Source organism: Micromys minutus (genome assembly GCF_963924665.1).
Source record: "Micromys minutus genome assembly, chromosome: 6".
NCBI lineage: Eukaryota > Metazoa > Chordata > Mammalia > Rodentia > Muridae > Micromys > Micromys minutus.
The window spans coordinates 41,642,782-41,658,212 of record NC_137975.1 but is presented as its reverse complement, the minus strand read 5'-3'; the positions used below and the strand labels follow the sequence as shown (position 1 = coordinate 41,658,212).

The window sequence follows — 15,431 nt, the reverse complement described above, 5'->3', positions numbered from 1 at the left end:
GGCTTAGCCTCCATCATTGTCCGTCAAGTCCTGTTATATCCCCCCCAAACGTCATGTGTCCCCCACCGATCTTTCCTCAGCAAGTGCGGCTGTCTCAGCTGACGTCACCCTGCCAATCAGCCCGAGTCCACTGAAGTGGCAAGAAACTGCAGCACACCACCAGAAGTTTTTGGTGCCTTTCTTTCTACGGAGTCCTGACAAATGCAGCTCAACAACACAATGTAAGGCGGACCAATACATGCATGTTGTCAGCAAAAATTCCTTCATCACATGGCTTTTCACGTGCTTGTGTTAACAGAACATATTTTCTCCTGTGTCTGCTTCAGCCAAACATGCCGTCATAAATCTGCCTTAGTCTCTCACCTGTGTCTATGTCAGATAATCATTCCTTCATGTGTTTGCCCCAGCAAAACATCATCCAACATACCTGACTCTCCAAAGAACCCTTACATTTCCATTTAAGCATGAGATACTGGAATTTGTACCAAATGATGTTTATATTTTCCTTTAAGAAAAATTACATTTTTATTTGTTTATTTGTGGGAGTCATGTGGGTACCAGGAACTATTGAACTCAGGTCGTTGGCCTTAGTGACAAACACTTTTATCATTAGAGTCATCACATGCACACACACACACACACACACACACACACACACACACACACACACACAGCCCTGGACTTGTTTTCAGTGTAGGCTGGCCTTGAACTCCAGTGCTGCTGTGGTCAAAGGTATGCATTAACACACCCAGACTAGATACATCTTTATTTTGTTTCTTTTTTAGAAAATCATGTCATCAGCCTTGCTTGTTTATGTATTTTATTTAATGTGTACGAATGCTCTTCTGCATGCACACCTGCATGCCATAAGAGGGCATTCTATAATTTATAGGTTTGTGGTTGTTAGCCACCATGTGGTTGCTGGGAATTGAACTCAGGACCTTTGGAAGAGCAGTCAATGCTCCTAATCACTGGGCAATCCCTTTTTTCTTTATTGTTCACATGGTATCCATCTTTCTTTTTGTTCTGCTGACCTTTCTTCAAAGGCTTCTGACATTTGGACAGGGAAATCGACCTGGCTTCTCTTTAGCAAGGTTTCTACACAGCTTCACAGACCAGATCTGCTCAATGGAAATCACCACTCCAGAACTTCTCATTCTCCTTTCAGTAACTCTGTTGGCTTGAGTAAAAATGGCCCCGTTGGAGTAGTTGTAGCATTGTTGGAGGAGGCCTGTCACTGAGGTGGGTTTTGAGATCTCAGAAGCTCAAGCTAGTCCACTTCCTATGTCCTGTGGATCCTCATGTAGAACTCTCACCACCTTCTTCAGCATCATGTCTGCCTGGTTACTGCCTTACTTCCTGCTATGACAATAATGGACTAAACCTCTGAATTATAAGCCAGCTCCAATGAAATGTTCTCTTTTATAAGAGTTGCTGTCCCCTCCCAGTTTCTCTCCTATCTCCTCAAATTAATAACCTCTTTTCTTATATTATTGTTACATATATAAATATGTGTATGTACCCACAAATACTTAATTACAACCTTATAAAAATGTATTTGTATACTTTTATGCAAAAATGCTTAAAAATCTGTACATTTATCTTTGTTTTTTAAAATAAAGTTAAAAAAAAAAAAGAGTTGCTGTGGTCATGGTGTCTCTTCACAGCAATGGAAGCCTAAGTAAGACAGACCCCTCCCAAAGTGGGCTTTGGTGATTCACTGGCAAGGTTAGACCTGCACAGAAGTGCAGCCATGGAGTTGCCTTCAAGTCTGACTCTGCTTGAGGTGACTCTTAGGATCCATTGCCGTTGCACATGTCATGGTTTATTAGTGGCAGGGACGTGTTCGTCTTAATAATTTTGGTGGTTGGAGTTCAACTTTTTTTTTTCTTGGTTTTCTGTTTGTTTTGATTTTATTTATTTCTTTTTTGCCACATTTTTTTGTTTGAGATAAAGTTTTCTATGCAATATGACCTGATCTCAAACTTGCAATCCTCTTGTCTCTGCCTCCCAGGTGCTGAAGTTGCAGGTGAGGTTTCAGTCTTGATTGGTGCATCAGTTGTGTATATCTGGTGGCCGGATAACCCCTCTCTACTTGATTCCCAGGGCATGGGTCCCCATAGCAAGTTCCTCCTCATACTTCTTCATTGGTTTTATCCTGGCTTCCTAGTTTCTACCCAGACTCTGGTCTTCTATGTAGAATTATTCTGTAAGTACTCTCATCCCCTGGCAGATCCATTCTTACTCAAAAACTTGATGTCTTTTTAAATGATAACCTCACTCAGGCTTCTGACTCATCCATCTAGCTGCCTACCCAACTTAGATATCAAAGAACAAATAGGCAGAAATCAAACTCCTGGCTCCTTCTTCGAGTTAGTGAATGACAACTCAGTTCCTATTTTTGCTCAGGCCCAACCCTGGAGTCTACCAGTATTGAATTCCTTGATAATAGCTTTGTCTCTCCATGGTCTAGCTATCATCCAAACACTTTTCACCAGGTCTTCTGTCAGTATCCTGGCTCAAGACAGTATTATCTCTCATTGCAATGGATTCCCAAATGTCTCCCTGCTTTGAACTTTGACTTAATTCCTAAAACAGGAGTCAGATCATGCCACTGTACTCAATCCCAAGAAAAACACCCCACCTTTTCAGTGCAAAAGGCTAAGTCCATACCATGGCCTGCCAGACTCAACAGTATCTTACCTTTGTTTTCCTCTTGGTCATCTAGCGTCTCTAGTTGGCTTTCCTTTGACTGCCTTTGCTTTTCTTCAAATGTACCAAACACATCCCCACCTAAGGCCTCACTGCACTGGCTATCCATAACTGCCTTCCCTGTCCATGTGATTTTTTATTCATCTTTCTGTCAAGTCTCTGCTTGAAAAGTGTAATTAGCAGCTAGCTGCCCTAACTGGCCCCCACTTCCTTCGAAGTACATCTTATCTGATCCACTTTAGTTTTCTTCCTAGTACACTCACTGGTATATTTCATGTCTTCCATTTTATTTCCAATTCTCATGTGTTCTGTCCAAAGAGTTGTGAAGTCTCAAATGTCATGGAATCCATTTTGTTTACTCCCTAAACCTTGTCTCACAGAATAGGGCCAGATACTCAGAGTAACTATGGAGAGGATGGGTTACATGCCCCTGTGCCACTGGAACCCTGGCAGCAGTGTCTCTCTTATCTGCAGGGCTCCATTTTCCCACCTAAACTTCAGATCTTCCCTTATAGCCTACATCTCATATATTTAGAATTTTCCTGTTAGCCAATAAGGTCCTGGCTCCCTGGTGCCATTGAAGACCCAAGCTTCATCATCTCCTTTCCTGCCACCTTCAGTCATTAGCTATGCCTTTTTACTTGGTTATCTCATGGTCTCAATAATGTCACCACAGTCACAGGGCTCATTTAAAGTAATGTCTTTCTCCATACAGAGAGACTTCAACTCTTAGTGTTTTTGTTTTGTTTGGTTTTTGTTTTTTAACTGGAGATGCAAACTCTCTCCCCTGGGAAGATTCTCAGCATGATTTTCTTCCCCATGGTAAAGACCCATATCTTAGTACAAAGGATACTGAAAAAGCAAAGTGCTGGTGTTGGCTGTCTGTCTCCCTGATGGAGGCAGGGAAATGTGGAGGGTAGGGATAGATGTTGAATAGGAGATCAAGAGCAGCTGCTGAAGGACATGCACTTTTAATTGCAGAAACAATTTTTTTTTGTTCATTTTTTCTTGTCATGTTAGTCTTGATTTTGCTTAATGGATATTGGTTACTTACTCTGTCTTCATGGAAATAATATTTGAACATTTTCTTCTGTTTCTATTGTGCTCTACAAATATGAATCCATTAATGTTTTCAGAATGTGCTCAAGCAGGAATGAGTTTATAAAACACTAAAGGCAGTATTTTGGTTATAGTAGCCTCTGAAGCAATACTTATAAATCTAGCTGAACATTTAACAACTATCATACTAAAAATATCTATTTGTCTGTCTGTCTGTCTGTCTATCTATCTATCTATCTATCTATCTATCTATCTATCTACCTACCTACCTACCTACCTACCTACTACCTACCTACCTACCACCCATCAGTCATAGTCCTAGGGCTCATACTCAGGGAGGTTTATATGCTCTCAAATCTTTCTGTGACTATCATCTTAGCCCTTAAACTCACAATTCTCCAGTCTCAGCTTCCTACAAGTTTGTTATTACAGATACCACTATGTGTGGTTTAAAGGTATCTTAGATTAAAAAAATGCTAGATTGTGAAAGAAAACTTTTTCTCTATTTCTTGGAAGATGTCATTTCATCTTTAAGTGACTTCTCAGAACTGTGGCCATGTCCTTGAGATTGGAAGAATGTAAACCAAAGTAAGGGTTTTCTTTTCTTGAGCATTTCTTTCTGATTATTGTTTTTTATTTCTGTGTGTGTGTGTGGTATTTCTCCTTGTCTGCCTTCTCATAGTTTAACATGAGCTACCAGCCTAGGCTTCTGGAAAGGGGTGTATGCCTCCTGGGAGCACAGGGCAATGACGTATTGGAAGGCTCCCAAAGGAGAGATGTCTTCTTCAAGTGTGGAATTCTGGTGTCATATGTAGAGGTCCTTTCTTCAGGTCCATTCCATTTCTGCAAAGAACACCCATTGTCCAGTCCTGGTCCCTCTGTTGTCGGAGAGTGGTAATATGCCTGGCTGGTTAGGTAGGACAGTGGAGTGCTCAGAACCTCATGCAGAGACTGTAACCGAAGCTCCAGACTTCTACTCTACTTCATAGCCATACTCTGAACAATTCTTTTCGTTGTTTTTTTTTTCTTTCTGAAAAATGAGTCTTCAGTCTCCTGCAGCAGTGGGTGACTGGATGTGAGGGGAGGCAGGCATGCATCGGCAGAAGTGATATCAATGTACACAATGTGCAAATGGTTTGTGCAACGATATTACCCATGTTTGCTGTGCCACAATTGCTCTTCTCCAGAGCTTTTTGCCCAAACACTTAACCTCCAACATCATTAGGCTCATTATCTTTGGCCTGTTATCTCTCTCCTGTCCAGCTTGTCATCTGGGGCTTTATGTGCATGCCATTTCAATGGAGAATACAAAACCAATATAAGGGGGCAACCAGTGGTTTTCATAAGACATGTGAAGACTTTAAAAGTAACATAAACTCAAATCTGTCATAGAACTAAGAGAGCTTGAAGGCCAGGCTCAATGGTTCTCAAAATAAGGGAAAGCCCAGAAAACAAAAACAAAACAAACAAACCAACAAAACCAAGCTTCTTCCCATATCAAGCAAGGTTACCGAGAGGCTGTTAGGTCTTGAGTCTGGGTCAGACGGCTTACCTTGGCATCTTGGTCTCTTTCCCAACAAGTTTTATAATAATGGGGCTTTTTATATTTTTAACACCATATCTCATTGTCCTTCTTTGTGAGATGGGGGTAGTAGTCATTGTTTAATTCATTAGACTGTGGCCCACACTTAAGAGTTACTTACAATCATACATTGAGATAGAAATAAATTATTATTTTGGATATATTTAACTCAATCATTATACTAAAGGAACATCTATCATTTTATTTATGTGTATGAGTGCTTTGTCTACACATACATCTACATACCACATGTGTGCTTGGTGCCCATAGAGTACAGGAAAGGTGTCAAAAGTCCCTTGAGTCTGTAATTACATATGGTTGTAAGTCATCATGTAGGTGCTAGGAATTCAAGTCAGGTCCCCAGAACATCAAGTGCTCTTAACTGCTGAGCTGTCTCTTTAGTCCCAGAACGTTATCTTAAGAAGTACAGGAGATTAGATACAGAATGTGTGGTACAGTTACACAATGGAGTACTACTCAGCTATTAGAAACAATGACTTTATAAAATTCGTGGGCAAATGGATGGAACTAGAGACTATCATCCTGAGTGAGGTAACCCAGTCACAAAGGAACACGCATGGTGTGCACTCACTGATTAGTGGATACTAGCCCCAGAAAGCTCTAAATACTCAATACCCAAGAAACAATTCACAGGCATTATGAAGCTCAAAAAGAAGGAAGGCCAAAATTGGGATGCCTCAGTCCTTCTTAGAAAATAGAACAAAACTCTCATGGAAGGAAATGCAAGGTCAAATAGAGGAGCAAGGATTGAAGAAAAGATCACTCAGAAGCCGACTTACCTGGGGATCCACCATATATGTCGTCTTAGAAAGGACCTAAGGAGCTAAAGGGGTTGCAACCTCATGGGAAGATAACAACCAACCAAACCCTCCAATACTTCCATGAAGTAAAACACCAACTTCTGTGTATATTTTGAGAGACCTATTGATCCACTTGCATATGTAGCTGAAGGTATCAGTGTCTGGCATCAATGTGAGAGGAGACTTTTATTCCAGAGAAGGCACGTTTTCCCAATGTAGGGGCAAGGCAATAGTGTGGAGAAGGGGATCAGAGGGGAGTGCACCTTTGTGAAGGCAAATGGAGGGGGAAGAGGGGATGGGAGCAGGCAAAGGAAAGGGATAACATCTCAAAGGTGAATACGCAGTTATCTAATAAGAAAAGGAAAAAAAAGAAATAGAGGAGATAATTTCTTTGTAGATTTGTTCTGCATGTAATAAGCAAACTAACAAAGCAGCCAATAAAGAGAATGGGTGTACCTCTGGAGAAACCTCTGACATGAGTTTACTTGTATCCAATAAAAGAAACAAATGTTCAACTATCCAAGTTTTCAGATTGTGTCTACTAATCTTCTAAAATTATTAACAATTCTAATTGTTAAGAATGCCACAAAGTATCTTTTTTGGTCCAATCGATCCATATTAAAGAATGTGACTGGCCTGGTTACTGTTGCATCAACTGGACATGGGCTAGAGTCATCTGGAAGAAGTCAATTGAGAAATGTGTGTATCAGACGGGGTATGGGAGATCAGTGGTGCATCTTCTTGATGAACTGATCCTGTGGGACCCAGGTCACCATGGATAATGACAGGTATGGGAAGGTGGTCCTGTGTAGTATAAGAAAGCATCCTGTACAAGCCATTAAGCAGTACCCATCCATGGCTTTGTTTCAGCTCTGGCCTCCATTTTCCTGCCTGGGTTTTTCTCAGTGATATGAAAAGCCGATCATACAGGCTCTAAGATTAAATAAACCTGTTCCTTCCCAAGTTGCTTTCTGTCACAGTGTCCATCGCAGGGATTAAAAAGGTGTTTGCCTGGCAGGTACTAGACCCTGGGTTAAATCCCTACAGCCATAGGAGGGTGAAACAATACAATCTTTTGGGAAATTGATTTTACTACAGGTGGGTTGATTTTTGCCTTAAACAGAGACAGAAACAAAGATGTGCTCTCTCTGCAGTCAAGCATTTCTCTACATGCACTGTAACATGCCAAAGGCAATTAAAAGAAATAGCAGCAGGAACGTCACTTCTTAAGTTAACACATAGGTAGTACTCAGATCGTAAGTCAAACATCAATACTCATGAACTGGATTTGGTATGTAATAATACTCACTTGCTCAAGCTGACAGCTATACCTGCCTACTTCCAGGACTATGGTCTGGATTCAGCTAGTTTATACAGCCACAATGGCCCCTCCAAAGCCATGTCTTCTATCTCCCCAGGTTCCACTCGACCACAGTGACTAGGTTCCATTTGCTGAGTCACACAGGTATAACTCTATCCTCGGAGGAGTTGACCAAAACTTGATTTCCTGCATATATAATTCAGTAACCCTTCCTACATTATTCTTTTATTTACTATCTAAATTTTTGATTTTCGTCAGGGAAGTCAAGCACTAACAAATATTTTTATAGAAAACTAAATTTGAATGTAAAGAATGCATATTGATGCATGTGTGTATGGCACACACACTCACACACCCACACCCACCCACCCACACACAAGATAAATAAAAGAGTCACAAAAAGTCTTCTAAAAAGAGTGTACAGTAATAAAATTCCAAGTATTTTTTAAAAGAGAGTAAGGAGCAATAACCTAACCTAAACTGTTAAAACGAACACATACCACATGGGGTTTTGCTTTAAAAAAAAAATCAAGAAAAACCTCTGACTGGACTGAAATCTCAAGTAGCCTTGCCTACAACAATACTGAGGACCTCAGGCCAAATTCAGTATGTGCTGCACTGAAGATTCTTTAACAATGCATGCCGACATCCAGCAGCAAATGTATCTCATGATCCACAAGTCAGAGACGGCTCAGCAGTGAAGAGCGCTGGCCTCTTTTCCAGGGGCCCAGGCTTGATTCCCAGCACCCAAGTAGTAGCTCGTTACCATTTGTCATTCCAGTTGCAGGAATCTACACCCCTTTCTGGTCTCCACAGAAACTAGGCCCAAGTGGTGACACACACACACACACACCCATGGCGATAAAATACACATGCACATTTACAAAGTCTTGGAATAAGAACAAAAGAACCAGAAGACACAGAAAAAAGTGGGCAGTCCTTACTAACCGAGTCAGGATGCACCAGAGCAGGGCTGCAGCTCAGCTGCAGTCCAAAGGTCTAATGATGCGCTGCCTTCACACCTCCTTCCAATCAATTTTAAGGTGGATCTTAGAGCACTGTTACAGGATCCAAGGTTTGAGAATGGAAGAGGAAAGACAATGTGTTTCATAATATTTTAGTCGAATCCTTGCATATGGTGTTGCTAAGAACTGTCACACCTAAGAAATCAATTCCAGGTTGCAGAATTCCTTCACGTCTTACTATCTCCAAAACCAGGGTGCATTTTAACAACCCATGTCATACCATTGTTTAGTTTGTAGTATCTTTATTTTTCTTCTTGATGGAACATGAAGAGAAATGTAGTTTGCAGCCATGATGCCTTAGATTTAATAAAATGTTTTAGACTTTTTGGTCTTTCATCGGCCCTTTGGTTTAAAGTTATTTTTTTCATTCTATAATTTAGCTCTTTGCCTGCTTGTGTATGCGTGTGTGCGTGTGCATGCGCATGAGCGAGCACAATACAGACAGACACACAGAGAGACAGAGAGAATGAACAAAGAATGTTACATAGGTAGAAAAATATCATAATGAAACCATTGATTTTTGAACACCTAATAGTCTTATGAAAAGAAATGAACAAAGCCAATTCAGCAGGGGGCTCGGTACAGCACAAAGTGAGATACTACAGTGCTGGCTCTGTTTCATCCAGTCTGCTCCTGTTCACCAGCATGGACTGCGAATGGTTTGTTTAAACCTTCCTTCTCAGTTGTCACACCAAGAGAGGGGGAAAAAACACCAAACCACACCACATTACACCACACTACACCACATCACACCACATCACACCACACCACACCACACCACACCACACCAAACCAAACCAAACCAAACCAAACCAAACCAAACCAAACCAAACCAAACCAGATGTTAGCACTTCTCTACCTTCCTAGGAGCAGGTCTCTGGTCAGTCTTAGCTTCAGTGTTTCTCTGTAATCCAGCTCCCAGCTTCACAGGGACTCACATCCCTGCGTAGTTAATCGCACACCTACTCTGGTTACATTCTGGGTTGGGTTTTACCTCCCATTTTTTCTTGTGGTGCCTTCACACAAGAATTATGAATTAATACAAAGCACAGCACTTTCAAAGAACTGGTGGGAAGAGAGGCCTGCGGATGTCTGGGGAGGGGTGCGAATGTAGGGGGAACCCCAGCCTGTTTTAAATAGCATGCCTTCTTGAGCTGTAAAGTCTTAAAGCGTGAATATTTTTTGTGCTTACAGGGAAGCTAACCAAATTGGTGAAAATGCAACCTGCCTTAGGACTTTATCCTTACACTAGCTTATACGTAAGTTGATGAATGTTTAAATTAGAACATTTAAGAAAAAAAGTTTGACTAATACCACATCCTTGTACATAAAAGCTGGCTGGCTGAAAATCTACCACTGGAGCCCAACAACACTCCCCTGCAAATACTCGAAGATCTGTTTGCCCGCTGTAAGTCCTAAGAACAGATACTACAAAAGGCTTCCCACCTCAGCTTCCATTTAGGTTAAATGAGAGGTGATTTTAGGAATCCTCCCTCAAATGGGGCACTCCCTGCAGACAAGTTTAGACTGGCTTTTATTAGGCACCATGAAGAGATCATGGCCTGAGATCAAATTTAAAACCTAGATCTTAGAAGGAAGTTCTGGGACTTGGGACTAGAGGGGTGAGTTAAGCTAAAATTCCAACTTTTGCTGTGCAGATTTGGGTTTAAAAGTCTCACAAGAGGCTGACTGTGTGCTAGAGTGCTTGCACATTTGTGAGGACTGAAGCTTGATTCCCTAGCACCACACACACCAAAATATTGTGCAGGAAGGAGTTCACTCTCCTGCGGTAATGGACAAATACACTCTAGTTCTTTTGGGTCTTTCATTACTGGAGAGTTGAGCTTTTCATGAAGGATAGGGAGGCTGCTCTGGGGACACTGGATTACGAGCAGGGATGTGGTTAGGGAGAGTTGGGGGATGGTGATGGGTTGGTGGTGGGGCTGGGATGGGGTGAAGTGTCTCATCCAGGTTCCGGTTTTATCTGAATACAAGACTTTCTCATCTGCCTCTGACAAGTGTTTGCCAAAATGGACGCTCTTCTACTCCAGCCTCCCTGCGGCCACAGTTTAGCATCCTGATGTCATACTGGCCCCCGAATATGCCTAACTCTTTTTTGAGCAGCACTAAAGCATGTGAAATGTTCTTCAGAGTCCATTTCCCCTAGCACTGTTACGGGTTTTAAGAGGAGGTCTTTTAAGATATTCACAGTATTCCATAAAATTGCCAGAGTCAAAATCTCCCTGTGAATGCACACGCGTTGGAGTCTAAAGAAAAGGCAAGACTTTAAACTTTTAACTATATAAAGCAGTAGAAGAAAATAAATGGTTGCAAGATATAATGTGCCTTTGGGTTCTGGTGGCTGAGTGTTTGCCCACAGGCAAGGAAACTGTTAGGAGAGGTTTGATTTCTTACGAAAAAAAATTACAAATAAATGCTGAATAATAATATAAATTTGTCAGTATCACAGGACAAGCTACTGAGCACAACCATGTGTACACACGGGACGCCACACATGCAATTTTTTCCTTTTCATCCAAGACTTACAGATTTGATTGCTTCTCAAAGCAAATTGTTATATGATGATGATACTTATGCAAACAAACTTTGTTTTCTTTTGTGTGTACTTTAAAGGAAAAGATAACCAATATCTTATAAAACAGTGAAGTTTCCTGGAAAAACCCTGGGGAATTCTGTGGGAAAGGTTTGTATACTACAATGGACAGAGGCTTGAGAGACAGTTGGGGTTGGATTATGACACTGTTTCTACATTTGCTGGCTTGTGTGGCACTCTGATTTACCTGACCCGGGTGAAAGGAGGAAGAGAACGTTAAGCAGGAATTCAAAGAGGGTTAAATGAGATAAGACTTCTAGCTAGTGCTGACAGCATCAGGAGAAAGACAGGAAGGACTGGAGGGAAACAGAAGTGCTGGGGGAAGGGAGGAAAGAGGGTTCAGGTTTTCAAGGCCCCTCCTTTCATTAAAGTACAGGAATATTCAACATGCCTATAATATACCAGTCTCATGCTAATTTCTAAGCAATCAGTCTCTAGATTGCTACCATTCATGTAAATTTACTTCAGTTCCTCATAAAGTTTAACATAAGAACAAAGACAAGTCAGACAGCCCAGAGCCCTGAGGTGTTTAGTCCTCCCACTGGGAGGTCTAAGGAGACAGCCTTGGGCAAAGTACCCTTGATATAACCTATGGAGGTTCAGGGTTGGGACAAGGTGACTGAAACTTCAGAGAGAAAACAAGCTCTCCTGTTCTCCTCAGAATAATAGCATTGTTTTCCTAGGATACAGGTGCAAATAGCTCCTACCCATGGCTTTGAATGGGGAGAAAGGGAAGGGTACAAACTCTTCACTGTCTTTCAGTGTCACATTTAATTTATTCTAGTTTACATCAGATACCAGGATAGAAAGTGTGACGGTTGGTCCTGACTTTCATCTTACCAGGATTTGGAATCTTTGGGAGTATGGTGAGGGCATTTGCAGACAGATCAACACAGTGGGAGTTGTTATCATTATGATACTTGACAGACACACAGGAAGACAGATATTTTGGCTCATGGGTTTCAGTCCCCAAGGCACAGAGAAGCAGATCTGCTGGAGCTCGTGGGTGCTTTCCTCATGGCAACCCGGGAAGCAGAGAGAGCAAGTCAAGAGCTAGTTCCAGACTACAATCTTCAGACTACAACCCCAACCCTAGTGGCCTCCCAGACTACAGTCGAGAGCTAGAGAAAACCAAGCATGGGCTGTGGGAGTACATGTTGGAAGCAAGTTATCACAGAGATGTTTTCCAGATGTGTGAACCCCATGAATGGTGTGCAGGAATGAAGACGCACAGACCTCGCAGGGAAGTGAGCTAGTTCGCTCTCCCCATTTGACAGGGTTTGCTTTGTTTGCTTTGCTTTTTATTGGCCTCCGCCCTCAGGTATGCTGAAAGAGTTCCATTCTGTAAAGGGATGACCAGTTCCAGCAACTGACCTAGCAGCTAAGGCATCTCAGAGTAGGGGCCACATATATGCCATGGGGTGGAGAATTGCTCACACCATAGGCCAGATTATGACTGTGGGTTTCCCATCTATTTTGGATACCCTGTAATTAAAGGATGTCCTGCCTGAGTGAGCAGCAGACTGTTTCATGAGGTAATTGCTGGGGAGATGATCTGTGTTACCTGGGTGATAAACAGGAGAAATATTTGGCTTAGAAGAAAGCAGAGACATTGAAGTTGGGCTTGAAAGGACTTCAGGTGCAGGCTGGAAACAAAAATACACACGAGTGAGACTGAAGACAGCAGTGAAGAGATGATGTCACTTGCTGCCTTCCTCCTTCCTGGGAGCCTGGGGAAGAGCTGCAGCATCCCAACCCCCAGGAAATACCATGGTGATTTAAAGTCATCTGCCTAGATGCAGTGCTAATGAACATAGTGCCTCTGTTTTCAAAATGAATACATTTTCCCTGTCCTGATCGCATAGAAGCGTGGGTTAGGATGGTATTCAGGTGTTAGAATGTACGCCTCTAGGTGAGAGGCTGGGGTGGGAATGCTGAAAGAGCTAGACGTGAAAAGGCTCCAGAGTGTCAGAAAAAGCACAGCACAATTGAACTGACGTGAAATACAGTGCTATTGGTTCGAGCAAGACAGTAGACCACGCCACAGAAAACCCAAAAGGACAGAAGTCTTACAAAGTACCATTTCTGCAGCAGAGTTAAGTCAGACATAATAATAAAAAATGCTAGAAACCTTCTTCAAGTGGTTAAAATTAAACAACAACAACAAAAAAGACGAACAAACAAAAGAGAAAGACCTGCTAGTCACAGTGGCGCACACAGAGGTCTCTCCATGCTGAAGAGTGGAGGGAAGAAGAGATGGACTTCTATGGTGCATTTCAAGAAGAGAAAATGAATGGAGTAAAGAAAAAAAGAAAGGAAGTCACAACCAGAACTAGAAAAAAGCTTTGAACATCACTGCAGCATATCAAAATCTATAAGATGAAGAAAAAATTTTTTGTTTGTTTTTCTGTTTTCTTCCTTCAATTTTTATGGTTTGTTTTATTTAACAACTTAGAATTGAACACGTTAATGGGGAATAATGCGAAGTACTGAAGTTTCGATACACAAAGTCATTGCGTAATGATCCAATGGGGTAATTAGCATAGCTAAAAATATTCTTAAGAGAGACCTTACATCATCACATGTTTATAGTGGGAAGAAAGACAGATCCCAAGCCGATGAGCTAAATCTCTGTCTTATGAAACCAGGAAAAAAGGCAAACAGGAAGAAGAAAACAAAGACCATAAAAGCATTTATAGATGTAAATCAGAACAGTAAGATAATAGAGAAAATCAAGGAATTGCTGAATACCTTTGAAAAAAATTAATTTAAAGGCAGACTGTTAGGCACAGACTGTTCGGCAAGTATGAAAGGGACTGGAAGGAGAGCTCTCAGGAGAGAGGACATGGCAGAGGAGAGGACACAGCAGTAATTCAGGCCCTGGGGTTTGGGAGACAGGGTTACTACAAGAACAAAAGGAACCATGTGGATTGCAGATTCTTATACAGTGAGAGGTGTTGAAACCTAGTAAATTAAAAGTGATGAATGCTTCTGCATATAAATTGAACCTCAATAAACCACACTTTTACTCTTAAAAGATTTTAGAAAAAAAAAATTTTTTTTTAATGTGCTAGGACAATACAGTAAAGACCAGGGCCAAGTGAATGAGGAAAATCTTGTTAAGATGGAGGGAAAGCCACTTAACCAAGGCAAAAAAAAAAAAAAAAAAAAAAAAAAGGAGGGGAAAGAAAGCTTTCAAAAAAACACAATGGGCTGGAGAGATGCTCAGTGGTTAAGAGCATTGACTGTGCTTCCAGAGGTCCTGAGTTCAATTCTCAGCAACCACATGGCGGCTCACAACCACTTGTTACAGGATCTGATGCCCTCTTCTGGTGTGTCTGAAGACAATGACAGTGTACTTACATAAAACAAATAAATAAATGGGGGGGGGGGGGAGCGTGAGACCGCTGATAAACACCTGCAGCTGTTCTAAACCAGAGGCAACTGGAAAAGTGTCACATGAAAACTGTCGGCAGAATTCCAAGCATATCCTAAAGATGGCTGTGCTGGCTGTCTTTATATCAGCCCAACACAATCTAGAGCCAACTTGGAAGAGAAATGCCTTTCTGATTGGCCCATAGGCAAGTCTGTTACTGTGGGTTATTTTGTTTGTTTGTTTGTTTTGTTTTGATTGGTGACTGATGTGGGTGAGTCCAGCTCACTGTGGGTAATAGCATACCCACCACTATCACAGCAAAGTCAGCAGCATTTCTCCACAGCTCTGCTTAAATTCCTACCTTAGAGCTTCTGTGTGAGCTCCTGCCCTGACTTCCTCCCCTCAGTGATGGAGAGTTATATGGTGAAATAAATGTTTTCTTCTAGTCACTTCTGGTCATGGTGTTTTACCACAACACTAACAACCTTAACAGACACAACAGATATTCCCTGTAAACATGTCCTGAACAACCCTCTTCACTTGAGTGTGAATGAAACTGGAAAATGTGGCCAGAATTCCGTACCCCCCACCTCCCGGGTTATATACCTAGTCAGCTAACTGGGACAACAAAACCTAATCATTCCAATAATTAGAATAAGGGCAGGGCCCTTGCTGAATGGACAGCCTCCCATCTGGTGTGAAGGAAACTATAACTCCACTGTGAATTGACCTTGGAGGATCCCCTGAAGACTCCCAGGAGGAAGGGAAGGCACGTCCTCCAGGAAAAACATGGGAACTGACTTACAACCACAGTTCTTGGAAAAGGATCCTGAACCTCAGCTGACCAAAATCCAGCTAGAAAAGATGGAGAACTATAAACACATTCAGATGTCTAATCCAGGAAAGTGTCCATAAATAAAA

General features: G+C 41.7%; 1 protein-coding gene across 1 annotated transcript in view; it reads right to left on the bottom strand.

Annotated features, from left to right (window-relative positions):
* PRTFDC1 (phosphoribosyl transferase domain containing 1) overlaps positions 1 to 15,431 on the bottom strand; it is a gene marked incomplete at both ends in the record, with an annotated part of 82,402 nt that overhangs the window by 51,584 nt on the left and 15,387 nt on the right. The window lies entirely within an intron of this gene.